Genomic DNA, 14,813 nt, shown 5'->3' with positions numbered 1-14,813 from the left:
TGCTTCCCTTGAGCTTTCGCAGCTTACGACTAGTGACGTGACAGCAATTTACTGGTTGCCATGCAAACCTTATAACACGCCTGGAATCATTGTTCGCTTCGATCGGCAGGCTGTTGTTCGTGATGACTGATTCAGAACCCGAAAGAAACTGAAGGATGCATATGAAGATGAAAATGTGTACATCCAAGATAATCTGATTAAACAAACCCGAGCACTTCTCCGGGAGGCAAAGTAATGGGCACGTGACAAGAACTATCGCATCGTTTGGCAGAGTGACGGCAAAGTTCTCATCAGACAGAAAGAAGGTGACAAAGCCATTGCTATCAAATCTAAGAATCACTTGATGACGCTTGCTTAGGGGGTTCTACAAGTGTTGCGATCTGTTTGTGCATATTACTTCTGTCAAACTAAAGTCGCATCTTGGTAATAGGTGTCTCAGAGGTTTAAAGGCTCTGCATTTGAATGTTCAGTCTACCAGAAATAAACATCAGTATTTAGATTTATTTTTTAATAGTATTGGCTTTTCTTTTGATATCATTTCTCTCAGAAACCTGGTACACTAGTGATGACAACGTTTTTCAATACCCGGATATGATGTGTTCTACCTGAATGGCTTTTTACGCAGTGATGGCGGTGTTGCCTTGTTAGCAAAAGAAAATCTCAGATGTGACCACTTGCCTGATTTTACCTTTTCGAAATGTGCATGCGAATAACTTCTTTGGGCGGCAGCAGTGGCGGTTGGCGTGTTTGACGTAATCGCGTCTAAAATCACAACTGAAATTTTTGCAGTGTGATCATCCCTTCAAGTTGGACGCTGTCCGATAAGGTTTCATCTGAAGAACAAGCTGCCTTTACTACGGATCGCTGGGACACGTGACCCTTGCCACTGCCAGAAACTACATAAGGAGCGACGCTCGGCCAACGCATTCCTTCTTTGGGCGGCAGCAGGGGCGGTTGGCGTGGTTGACGGAATCGCGTCTAAAATCCCAACTGAAATTTTTGCAGGTTAGCGGAACTCGTTGAAATATTGTATTGTATTCATTTTTTTTCTGCCACTTCCACTGCTGCTGCTGCTTTGAGTGCTGTTTTGACTATTATCAGATGTATAGTTTTGCCCTCGAGTAATCATGACTGCAGAGGCATGTTCGTTCTGTCACTCCGTGTTTAGTCATGATGATGTCGTCATACAATGTGTCGATTGTATTGGTCACTTTCACGTCGGGAAATGTAGCGGCATCACTGTTAGGTCCTTTAGGATGATAAAAGATGCCACGAAGAAGTCACTTAGATGCCCTACATGTAAACTTGCTGTAGTGAACACCGACACAGCGGGCCAATCTACGAGCCTTCAAACTGATCTTGCTGAAATAAACTAAAGACTGTCGCACGTGCAATCCCTAGAAGCAAAATTAGATAAGTTGATAGGCTTACAAGACACTGTGCAGGGCATAGAAAGGTCAGTAAAACATTTTTCTGATACTTACGATAACTTAAAAGACGCTATAAAGTGGCAGGAACATGGTATCAGTGAATTGCGCCACCGAATGGAGACCGTTCAGCAGTTGCAAGACACAACAATGCTCTCAAAGTTAAAGGAAGAAATAAATGCTCTAGAGCAGTACAGCCGAAAACAGAACATGGAAATTCATGGCTTGCCTCAACAAGATGGCGAGAATCTGTTACCTGAAATAAATGAGATTGCTACACAGCTTGACCTCCCGCCACTATCTGAAAAAGATATTGACGGAATGCACCGTCTACGCGCAAAAGAAAACAGGGACCTTGTCGTTCTCGTTCGTTTTGTTAGCAGAACACTGAAGACTACATGGTTCGAAAAGAAAAAAAAAACCTCAGGAACAAAACGCAGGGCATTAAATTTTTTGGTAACTTGACTGCAACAAACAAGCGGTTGCTTTGGCTTGCAAAAAACAAGGCAAGAGAATTGAACTATCAATTCGTTTGGAGTTCACAAGGAACTATCTTTGTACGCAAGCAGCCGAATGCTCGAGCGATAAGGCTCGCCATAGAAAGCGATCTAAGCAAAATCGTATAAGGATCAAAGACCACAAACTACTACAAACATGGAACCTTATCACAGTGTTACGTCCTTCAAGAGTTTAGTAACGAAAAATACTTGCTTTCATGAAAACGTGCTTAAACTGTTTCATATGAATGCACAAAGTTTAAGAAACAAACAGGTTGATATTGAGACATACCTATCTCAGCTGAACTGCTGTTTTGATTTCTTAGCTTTTTCGGAAACTTGGTATGCGAGCGAGTATGACGTCACACATTTCCCAGGCTACAAGCACGTTTCAATTTATCGTTCAAGAAAACGAGGTGGTGGCGTATCTCTTTATATTCGTGAATGTCATTGTTGCGAAATCTTGGCTGAATTTTACGTGTGTGACTGATGATTTTGAACGTGTTGCAGTAGTTTCTCGAAATATTATGATTGTTGCTGTCTACCTCCCACCTCAAGGTGCTCTAACGAAACTGCTTCATTAAATGGATTCGGTACTTCAATTTGCTAGCACGAAGAAATTACAATCGGTAATTGTTGTTGACTTCAACGTTGACTTATTTTCAAAAAATAATGACAGGATCCAACTTGTTGAAACGATGCTAGCAAATGGCTGTGAAAACCTTATTGAACTTCCTACGCGGATTACTTTGAACTCAAGAACATTGATTGATTTATGTTTTACTTCTATCGCAAAAGATGAGACATGTTCTGGAGTGCTCAGTTCGGGCATAAGTGATCATCTGCCGTTTTTTGTCGCATTGCTATTTCGTGTGCGCACAGATAACAAACATTACTTCAAGCGGGTCATAAATGATCGCACTACAGGGATATTTGAAACTTTACTTTCCAGTGTAAATTGGTCTGATGTTTATGCTGAAGAAAATCCTACAGCATCTTGTGATGCATTTGTATCCAAAGCGAAACAAGTATATAATGTAGCATTTCCCTCCGTGCCTGTCGTCAAGCATAGAAAAGCTAGAAAGGAATGGGTAAATCAACAACTATACAAGCGCATACAACACAGACAAATTATTCAATAACTTCTTAAAGACTCGCGACCCTGACATGCTTAAAGAGTTTAAACAAGTTAGAAACAAGCTGAGCAGTGATCTCAAGAAAGCTAAATTGCAGTATAACGCGCATAGATTTGAAGCCTCTATGAGTCATGGTCATAAAACGTGGAACATATACCGCGAACTAATAGGATCATCTTCACCGAATGTGCCACACGAAATTGTTGTAAATGGAGACACGTACTGTGGTGACGATGCAGCTAATTTATTTAATAATCATTTTGTTAATGCCGGTGCTTCAACTTCTACATCTGCTTTTTGCACTGAACGTAATATTCGAACTTATATAAAACATCGCGTCAACAAGACTATATATCTTACGCCTACGTCTGAAACTGAGATTTTTTCTGTTCTTAATTCCTTGAGTAACAAATCAGCTGCTGGCGAGGATGACATTAAAGCCCAGCCCATTAAAGCAGTTGCTCACATAATCTGTGGCCCCATGGTACACATTTGTAACAGTATATTATCAAGTGGAATTTTTCCTAAGACAATGAAAATAGCTCGTGTCGCTGTAATCTTTAAGGGTGGAAAACACAATGACTTGAATAATTATAGACCAATTTCGGTATTGCCGGTATTCTCCAAAGTGGCTGAACGTATTATATATTAGCGTGTAAATAGTTTTTGTCTGGATAAAGGCGTTATCTCGGATATGCAATATGGTTTTCAGAAGAATAAATCGACCGAAATGGCATTATTAAGAGTCTGAGATACAATTATAAATAACATCGAAGAAAAAAACTTTACCAGTGGTATATTCCTAGACTTTCGCAAGGCTTTTGATAGCATAAAACATAATATATTACTAGAGAAACTCCAAGTATATGGCATTAGAGGCATAGCATTAGAACTTGTGCATAGCTACCTTGAATCTAGATTTCAGTAGACTTCCTTGAAAGGGCACAGTTCTGAAAAGAGCATGATTAAATATGGGGTACCACAAGGCTCCATTTTAGGGCCGTTATTATTTATTATTTACATAAATGGACCTAACTAACATTCCATTGACAGAGGAAATCATACTGTACGCTGATGACACTAATGTCTTTTTTTCCGGAGCAGACCTTCACGAACTAGAAGTTACCGCAACCCATTGGTTACAAGAACTTAGCGAGTCGCTCTATCTAAATAAACTTGACTTAAATGCAAAAAAACACGAAATTTACAGTTTTTTATTCCAAGAATAAGCAAACAGATTAAGATGTAAAGCTTTTTTATTCTGGATCGCAACTTGAACATGTCTCAAGCCATTCGTTTCTGGGTGTTACATTTTACAAAAACCTAAGCTGGACAGCGCACATAAATAAGGTACGCACTAAGGTTGCACGATCTGTTCGCTTGCTACAACGGATCCGATGCTTTGTGCCTATCAGGCTTCTCATACAATTATACTTTTCGTTTGTGCACTCACATCTTAGCTACTGCCTCTTAGTATGGGAAAACGGTAATAAAACAGATATAGAAAAATTGGCAGTTTTGCAACGGCGAGCTGTTCGGTTGCTGAACTTCTCGAAACAATACATAGGATCTTCCATACTAATGATGCGCTACAACATTCCTAATATTAGAGACTCTTACAAAACAAAGATCTGCATACGGCTATTTAAAAAGATCTCCAGCAAGAGGGAACTATTTTAAACTCTTTACCTGAGTAGAGACACAGGATACAACCTACGTCACACATCAATAGTAGTAAAGAAACCAAAGACAAAATATGGCGCGCAAACGATCGAATATGAAACCATTTCTTTATGTAATATGTACCCTAACATTGTTGAGGAAGCTATACATTCTAGAACAATGCACAAATTTAAACATGCAATACAAATCATAATATTTTCTGATCACAGTGTTTACGAATGTTAATAAAGTTTCTTTGTTTAATGTCAATAGTAATGTTATTAATGTTCTATTCTGAATGTATAACTTTTGTTAATAACAGAATGTTCTTATTTTTCCTGTGCTGTATTTATTTAGTTACTTGCTTGTTTAGTTACTGTATTTATTTAGTTACTTGGCAAACGGTTGATACTTTTCATTGTGTTTAAAATTTTGCTGTAAATCATTTTGAAGTTTTGCGTCTTATTTGTTGTATTTTGTTATCAGTTGACTGCTACTTCTGCTGCTCCAGCGAGGTAAAGGCCTTAGTCAGGAGAATTACGCCCTCCTTTTGCCTTACCTTGCGGGCAAACCTTGTATTTATGTTGCCCAAATAAAACTTTGTAAAAAAAAATGTTGACAATAGCAATGTGTAACAATGTTTTTTCTATCGTGCACCGACCCACTAATGATGATCACACTACATTCTGTGCTTTCGTAGAAACACAGTTTCAATATTGCATAACTAATAAGCTTAACTTAATTTGGGGCGGAGACTTTACCAATGACTTGATTTCTAATACTCGTGAGTCAAAAGAAATGACATGGTTATGCGAGAGCTATGGCCTAAATAATGTTATTTCTTCTCCAACTAGAATTACTAGTACGTCTTAGACACTAATAGATTACTTTCTCCTCAGCTCCTCCCTAAAAAATTTTGCATCCGGAGTCATAGCTTGCGATCTTAGTGATCACTTACCTGTATACGTAGTCATCCCACATCATGAAAAAGAAACTAACCTTCCGATCCCTTCAAGAAATGTTTCATCTAGAAACTTAGAAAATTTTTGCCAAAAAATATCAAGTGTATCTTGGGAGAACGTGCTTTCTTCATCTGATGCAACCATATCTTTTGATAGCTTTTTTTAACTTGCTAAGAAGCACTTCCGAAACAAGCTTTCCATTTCTGAATTCTTCCAAATCGAAAAAATAAGAAAAGCATGGATTATTCGACATTCACTTGGTAAAATAAAAACAAAGTATACAATGTACCAAGCATTTCTTAAGCAACGGGATCCAGAACTGCTTAAATCATTTAAGAAGTATCGTAATAAATTAAACAAGGACCTTAAGCATGCCAGAGATAGCTATTTGAATAATCTTTTTTAGGAACATCCAAAAATGCGGCCGTGACATGGAAAAAACTAAACTCAATATTTCAAAACGTGCAGGCGTCAAAAGGAGTTAGTGAAATGGCTGTGAATGACACAACAATTTCAGGAACTGATCTAGCTAATGTTTTCAATGACTATCTAGTAAACTTGAAGTTTCCTGCACCATCAGGAGACTGTACCCAATACTTGACTGGCAGTTGTCTTGAGACAATTTATTTGAGTCAAGTTTCGGAAACGGAAGTTTTTTCTATTATCATGAAATTAAGAAATACTAGCCGCAGTGACATCTTTGACATTCAAGTCCCCCCGATTAAATTAATTGCTGACATTATTGCTGTCCCACTAGCCCATATTTTCAATCTTTGTCTGTCAAGTGGAGTATTTCGAGCACAGCTACAGTGCGCAAAGGTTTGTGTTCTACACAAAAAGGTGACAAAAATAATTTAGCAAAATACAGACCCATTTCTATATTACCAATTTTTTCTAAAGTACTTGAAAATACCATTCATTCATGTCTGGTTTTATTTACAGGTAAAGATAACATCCTGACTGACTGTCAATACGGTTTTAGGAAGCATTGTTCCACCGAACTTCTCCTGCTTCATCAAAGAGAGCTCATTCGAAAAAAACTTGAACAAAAACGATACGTACTGGGAGTTCTTATAGCCTTTAAAAAAGCATTTGATTCTCTTAACCGGGGTATTTTGCTGACAAAATTTGAATTCTACGGAATTCCTGGTGTTGCCTTGAAGTTATTGGAATCATACCTTAATACTCGCATGCAGTCTGTTTCAGTAAACAACAGCACCTCCACATTTAAATCTGCTTTGTTTGGTGTTCCACAGGGCTGTATTTTGGGACCGTATTTATTTAATATTTACATAAATGATATTTACATACGCAGATGACACCAGCCTGCTTTTCGACGGTGACGATTACGAAAAACTTGTTAATCGCGCAAACAGCACTTTAAGTAAACTTCATGATTGGTGTTCCTGCAACGACGCGGTTATTAATACCCAAGAAACAAAAGGAGTCGTTTTCCCAGCAAAGGGCAGAGACATTGCTCCAAATAATGTTCTATAGGCATCGAGACTTATTTCCTATAAGCACAAGACTGCTCATTTATCATTCACTGTTTTTATCGAGCATAAATTACTGCTTTTTACTGTAGGGCAAGACAACTTCAACAAACGTCAGGAAACTGACGGTAATGCGAAATATAGTAATCCGGATTATTGCAAATTTTCCACCAGACTACTCAGCAGAAGGCTTGCTTAGAAAGTTTAGACTAATTAACATAGTGAACTTGTATAACTACCACCTTTGTAAAAAGTTAAGAGACGAAAAGAAACAAGGCATTATTCTCAAAACTAATCTGGCAAACTTGCAAACGAATACGCATTATTATACAGCTAGACATCCTGAGCACTGGGAAGTCCATCGTAACCGTACTAACTAATTACCGTGAACAAATGGTACGACACACAGTGCCAAGTGTATTAAATTATTTTTTCGCAAATAAATTGATATGATGAGCATTTGAAAAACAGAATGCAGAGATTTATACCTTTAGGTCTTTAGAAATAGCTTTGAGAAAAAGTAATTCCTTCTTGTTTGTTCTTTTTTCTATCTCGGATGCTACAAATGTACTACCTGTACACTACCTTTTATGGAAAGTTCTTCTCAGGTTTGATCTGTATGCTATGTGTACCTGTTAATTCTTCTGTTTGATTTTATATCTGCTGTGCTTTCAAATCTTTGAAGTATTTTCAATCATGCATACTTACACTACGTTTCGTACTTTGTATATTTTACGGAAATTGTCTTTCACCTTTTTAGTGATGTATAAAATGTCCATCAAAACGTGTGTGTGTGTGTGTGTGTGTGCATGTATGCTAATTGGTTTATGTATATTGTATGAGCTGTTGTTGCCTATGTAAACAAGGGGGGTGGGAGCTTGTGAAGCTGCTATTGAGTAGCTTTTTCTTCCATCGCCCCTTGTTTCGAACAAATATGAAACAAAATTGCATTCGTATTCGCGTGTATATATATATATATATATATATATATACACATAGTTATATTTGAGCGTAGTACTGGCTCCTAACTATACTCTGCGTGCGCCTAAGCCTGCTGCAGAGGTGATTTAGCATTAAAAGGACCTGAAAATGCTGAGGCAGTTAGTTGAACCCACGTCTCTGTGCTCCGAATTAGAAGGCGGGCGCGTGCTGGTGTGTGCTGAAGGGCAGACGAGGCCGACTCCCGGCGACCGCGGGCAGTGCTGGGACGGCGGCGGTTGGGCCCAGGTTGGCTGCTCGTCACCGCATTGCTCCGGCATAGCCCACCGGCAGCCACTTCGACCGTTCATTAGGGCTGCCTCGGGAAGAGAGCTTTTGTTGCCGCGGCAGTATTGGAATTAAAATTACGTTTGTTTCTTGCTGCACTTCGCACGTGGGCACCTCCGATGCCTTCCTGCGTCTAACTGTTTTTTCCAACGTAGAAAGGACGGAGCCGAGTTTGGGATGTAAAAGCTACACCAGGCCTCGACCATGAAACACGTTAGGTTGGAACAGAAAGCGCTTTTAGCCGCGGCCCTCGTACGCATCCAGCCTACCGGCGAAGCACAATTTGTACGAACTGCAGGGCATTGAACTAAGACAGGCGAAAAAGTGCAACTTGGGAACCGGAGGCAATTAGCAGCGACTGCTGCATTCAACGCCTCCACACTTCCGCGACGGCTACGGCGCGCAAGCACCTGGACCACGCGCACTTTATGAGGACGTTGCGCGGACTCGCTAGCGCGCGGGTGTCAGAAAGCGACTGCCTTGATACAGCAAGCTGTATTTCATCCCACATTATCTATGAGAGGAATGATGCAAAAGCTGGGTGAAAACCACACCGAAAGCAAAGTTTTTGCCGGCATTGAGCTGGAACCCAAACCGTCATTCTTGGACATGCCTAACCCGAACCGAGCAACTAAAAATAAAACGATAATAGCGCTTCCTCACAAAACAATTCAAGCATATAGTCGGACGTAGGTGATCGACAGATTCGTGATTCTTCAAGATAACTATTACTTCACTCGGCGCACACCCAAACAGACTGTTAGGACTCACGATTTGCTTTGTCAGCCAGAATGAGGACACACTACGAATATTTATTACAGCGTAAGCTGTTATGGGCTCATTCAAATAGGCAATGTTGTCTACCGCTGCCGCTATCGTCGGAAATTACACAAAAAAAACACCCTGTTCCCTCCGGAATCGAGCCCGCTGTGCCGGAGCTAGCTACTCTACCACTGAACCACAACAGCGTTCGCTGAATTGCAACACAAACATGCCCTATAAGCACGTCCTAGCACGCGAGGAGACACGCGATGTTTCATGGGCGCCGCCTAGCGTCGATACGTGCACACTCTGCTTTGCAGTTTAATATTATTACGCCAGGTGACAAGCCATGTAGCAGTTGCATAGGTAGCGCTATAAGGCAGAGGGAGAAGGTTTGAGGAAGAATTTTCAAGGGGTGTATACATATATGCTAGAATGAGGAAAACTTCTATACGTGAATAAATCAAGCTGGCTAGGTGACTATGTGACCGCGTAGTTTGAAAAGTGATACCAATGAAGCATCATCGTCATTAGCATGGTAACGTCCCACTTGTCTTGCAATGTGGTATGCGCGCCGCGCAGCGTCTGTACTTGCGTCTTTTGGATTGCAGTTGCATACTATTACACAAGGTGGCATCACATGTAGCAGTTCCACAGGCAGTGATGCAAAATAAAGAAAGAAGTCTCGAGGAAGAAAGCGAAGATTATGGGGATGTATAAAAATTGCTATGATGAAAAACATGTATGACATACCTGATTAAGCCAAGCAACCTAGGTGAGTGCTTGTCACCGCCTCGTTTCAAAGGGGATGCCAATAAGAAGTAATAATAATAATAATAATAATAATAATAATAATAATAATAATAATAATTTTCTTCATTAGCATCGTATCGTGCCACTTGTCTACCGATGTGAGATGCGCACCACGTAGTGTAGCGAAGATACGTGCACTTTTTCTATTGCAGTTGCATATTACTATACCAGGTGGCACGCCATGTAGCAGTAGCCATGTAGCAGACCATTACATCGGTAATATGCAGGCTAGCAATGCAGGCAATCAAATCAAAGCTTCAAGCATGGACAGAGAATAATGGCATTTTGGGAGAGCTTCAGAATGACTTCAGAATAGGTAGGCTTTTGGATGATAACTTGTTTGTTCTTGCTCAGTGCATTAAAATATCAAAAGCAGAAAGCAGACCGTTGTATATGGCCATTTTAGACATTAGACGAGCCTACGACAACGTAGACCGCAACATTTTGTGGGATATACTGGAAGGGGAAGGCTTAGGTAACGATTGTCTACCACTTTTGAGAGACATTTCCCTAGAAAATACCGTTTGCGTTGAATGGGAAGGGATGAGGAGCGAGGAGAAAGTTCACATCAACAAGGGACTGAGGCAGGGGTGCCTTTTATCCCCGCTGCTGTTTATGATGGACATGCTGAGCATGGAGACGGCGCTAGAAGGAAGTAATATCGGGTTTAATCTCTCATACAAACAGGCTGGTACAATAGTAGGGAAGCAACTGCCAAGTTTATTTTATGCGGACAACATTGCGTTGCTAGCTAACAAGCAAAGTGATTTGCAACGTCTGGCTAATATCTGGGAACAGGAAGGCAACAATTGAGGTTTGAAATTTAGTGTTAGAAAATCAGGTGTTATGGCATTCAATGAAAACAGTGAACAGACAGTGGAGATACAGAGCCAAGAAATACCTCGGGTAACAGAACATAAATACCTTGCTATATGGATAAACGAAGGCAATAGATATGTGGAAACACAGTAAAAATCATAACAGTGAAGGCGAAGAGAAATGCAGCCATAATGAAGCACACAACGTTATGGGGATACAATAGGTACGAGGTCCTCCAAGGTATGTGGAATGATGTAATCGTTCCAGGACTTACTTTTGGAAATACGTTTGTTTGCTTTAAATCTGGGGTACAATCAGGACTCGACGGGACCCAAAGGTCAGTGGTTCGCCTCGCATTGGGCGCTCACGGGAATACTACAAATGAAGCTGTGCAGGGAGATATAGGCTGGACTAGTTTTGAAGTGAGCAAAGCGCGCAGTAAAATTGAGTATGAAGAACGGCTGAGGAATATGGAAGAAAGTAAATGGGCTGGGAGAGCGTTCAGGTATCTGTACAGAAAAACATTGTTTCACAGTGGAGGAAAACAACTAGGTAGCTTACCAGCAAGTATGCGACCTGTAGGGTGGGCAACACAGCAACAAGGAAGGTCAAGCGGGAAATCAGAGAGGCTGAAATAATCTCATGGGCGGCGGCAATGTAAAAGAAACATGTCATGACTAACTACTTAAGAGGAAAAAATAAAATCAGGAAAGAAACCATTTATGATAACTCAAAGGGAAGCTCATTACTTTTCGAAGCGAGATCGGGTTGCCTTAGAACACGCACCTATAAAGCGAGATATAAGAAGGAAGAAGAAGCATGTGCTTGCTCTGGTAAAGCTAGGGAAATGATGGAGCATGTTTTATTAGAATGTGAAGATGTCTACCCAGCGGTCGATTTAGGCACCACTGGCCTCCTGGAAGCCCTTGAGTTCCGCGGGAGCAGTGGTAAAGCAAACATGTCCGCAGCAGGCATTAGTAAGAGGCGATTGGAGGACTGGTGGAACAAAAGTAGGGAAACGACAAAAGACGCAGACGTACAAAAGCACAGTTCGCAATAGGGGATCAGAAAATTTGGGCGTGGTAGTTCATAGTGTTTTTTTTCTTTTTTCATTGTTTAACCTAGGTAGGACATTAGGCAGTATAATAGGAAGAGCTTGGTGGCGCAACCCACTGCCCCGTTCCAAAGGGGACACTCATAACATCCATCCATCTATCCATCCATCCAGCATGGCGTGCCACATGACGCCGAAGGAAACAGACGTGCCGAGTGGAGGAACCTTCGCAGCCCAGCACTAGCAGCGTGGCATAGCGATAAGTTTTTATTTGATATTTTTATTATTTGTTTTTAGGAGTGTTGGATTATCCAAGCAATTTTTATAAATTGTTTTTGATGCATTTCAATTGTTCAGGCTTTAAGCTTAGCTATAAGTAGGTAACGAATAATTATATTCTTTTTGCCACAAGTAGCGTTAACTTATACTGCGCCCCGTTAGTACGAGATGATGATTGGTACTAGCAACAACCCTCGCGTGTGTTGTTCGGAGTGCGAGCGCTCTTCCGCGTTCGAAGAAACGTGGTTTCAATCATTACGCGAAGCCAACGGGTTTTATATGTAGGATGTGTGGGCTAAGGTCGGGGGTTGACCGTCTCGAGCAGGAGAACGTTAAGCTGCCTAACCAGGTTGGAATGCTGGAAAAAGAACACAAGAGCGAACAGAAGTAGTAGAAGAAAAGCTAGCCAACGTATAAATGAAGCTGACGGCCGCCATTCGACAAAGCAATGGTGAACGCTGCGATGCAAATATGGCGAACCGGGCTAGAAACTAAGCGAGGGGGGCAGGCAAGGAAGCCGAAACCACCACGCGTGAAGGCAGTGGCGGAAACGTCAGTGATGGTCACAAAGGGGCTACCACTGACGTTGCCAGACGTGGAAGAAGGCAAAAACGCAAAGGCCAAAGGTAAGACAGGAGGGGAGGGCACCACGGCCTCGGGTGCAACTTTCGGCGACGAGGAGGAGGAACAGTGTCGAGTTGTCATTGTTGGAGATTCCAACATGCGTAACGTAGCACCGTCGATAACAGAGAGGGTAGGTGCAAGCGAACAAGTCCAGGTTAGTGCACTTCCTGGAAAACTGATTAGGCAGGTGACAGCAAAAGCCAAGGAATGTATGTGGGGCACAGTGGAACAGAGGCACCTAGTGGTGATAAAGGGCGGAGTGATTGACGTACTGCAAGTACGAGGGGCAGGATCGTGAAGCAAATAGCCAAAGGGGTCACCGACCTGCGGAATGTTTCAAAAGTAGAAATCGCAGTGTGCACGGTGCCAGAAGTTGCAAGGCAGAGGTGTGCACTTGCAAGGGCAGTGCTTGCAGTAAACAGGGATATTTGGACTGTAGCCCAGGCAATAAATTTTACGGTCATTGATGTCAACCGAGAAGTGCACGGAGCAGGCCACAAAGGCGCTTTTGTGCGGGACGAGATATATTTTAGTGAAAGCGCAGCAACACCGTTTGGACGTGGATTCGCAGCGCGGGCTGTAGCTTTTTTTATGCGAGCACCAGGCAATCAGGAAGGAAGACTAAGTATTGAATGTAGCAACACATAAGTATAGGGCAGACTTGGACTATAAGGAATTTGGAAAAGACGCACAAAGGATAAGCATAGAGAAGGGTAAAATTTGCTTCATAAACATGAAGGACAGTCGCCAACCGCAAAAAATGGCTGGGGACACAAACGCAGCGGAGTGACGTAGCGATTAGCGTGTACGCGTTGACTGAAACGCGTCTACAAAATTCACAGCAGCCGCCTATTATTTACAATTTTCTATTGGAAAAGTGCAAAAGAATGACTGGGTCAAGGAAAGGTGGAGGCGTAGACACGCTAGTTAGGCGAGGTCCTAAATAGTTAAGGGTAAAAGAGACATGTAAGGAGCATTTATAGATTAGCGGCACATGGCAAGGCAATAATACGCGGCTGGGAGTAGCTTACCTATGCACATGTAGAGATAGCAGAGACAAAAGTTAGAAATTGATTGATTGCATGAGCAGCGATATTAATGAGTTGACGAAATCGAGCCAAGTGATTCTAGTGGGAGATATGAACAAGCACAGTGATTATTTAGACGGATATACTGATTATTACGGTTCTCTTGTGCTATATATGTGTGGAAGACGACGACGAAGATGTCTTAGAGAATTGGTTTTCTGAGACCAGTCCCTAATTTTCAGCTTTTCTCTGCGTCTGATAGGCTTTGAAACTTTTTTGTGTGCTCTGTGCTAGCCGTGGGACGACCTGGAGGTCCCCACCCACCCAGAGAAGCACGTCAAGCGACCCTCTAGGCGCTCTGCGCCGTATCCACCACGACACGGTACATCATCGCCAGATGCACTCCACGCTGCATCCATGGCAGCGGTGGCAACTACTAGTCCTGCAGCCCCTGCAGTAGCAGCTACAGACCAGGGTCCTGCGAACAACAGACTACGCGAAGAAGAGCCATTTGGCGAAAATGCAGAAGAGATGAACCAGGAATCCTTCACGGTCGTATTCTGCAAGAAAAAGAACGGTGCTGGTGTCCCTGTTATCTTCAGACCTACCCTAGAAGGAGGAAACCTATGGAATGTTAACCCTAACATCGTGGCATCTGTGGTTGTAACGTCGGCTCAAGAGAGAGTTCTCAGCCATCGCCTCAACAAGGACGGATGCCTGATTGTTAGAGTGTCAGCACTGCCCACCGCCAACCGTTTGCTCACGCTAACTGAGCTAGCTCGCGTGGCTGTAGAATCCCGTGTCCCATATTCATACACGGTCAGTTACGGCAAAATACGCGATGTACATCTCAGCTACTCAAATAAAGACATAAGAGTACCTAGCGACCAAGGCGTCGTTACAGCAAGGAGGCTCACTACTTACACCCCTGAAAATGGCGACAAGGTCAAAGAGACACGTCGTCGATCTGTTACACTGGAATTTGTCAAAG

This window comes from Dermacentor variabilis, unplaced genomic scaffold (assembly GCF_050947875.1).
Source record: "Dermacentor variabilis isolate Ectoservices unplaced genomic scaffold, ASM5094787v1 scaffold_12, whole genome shotgun sequence".
NCBI lineage: Eukaryota > Metazoa > Arthropoda > Arachnida > Ixodida > Ixodidae > Dermacentor > Dermacentor variabilis.
This window is presented reverse-complemented; position numbering follows the sequence as displayed.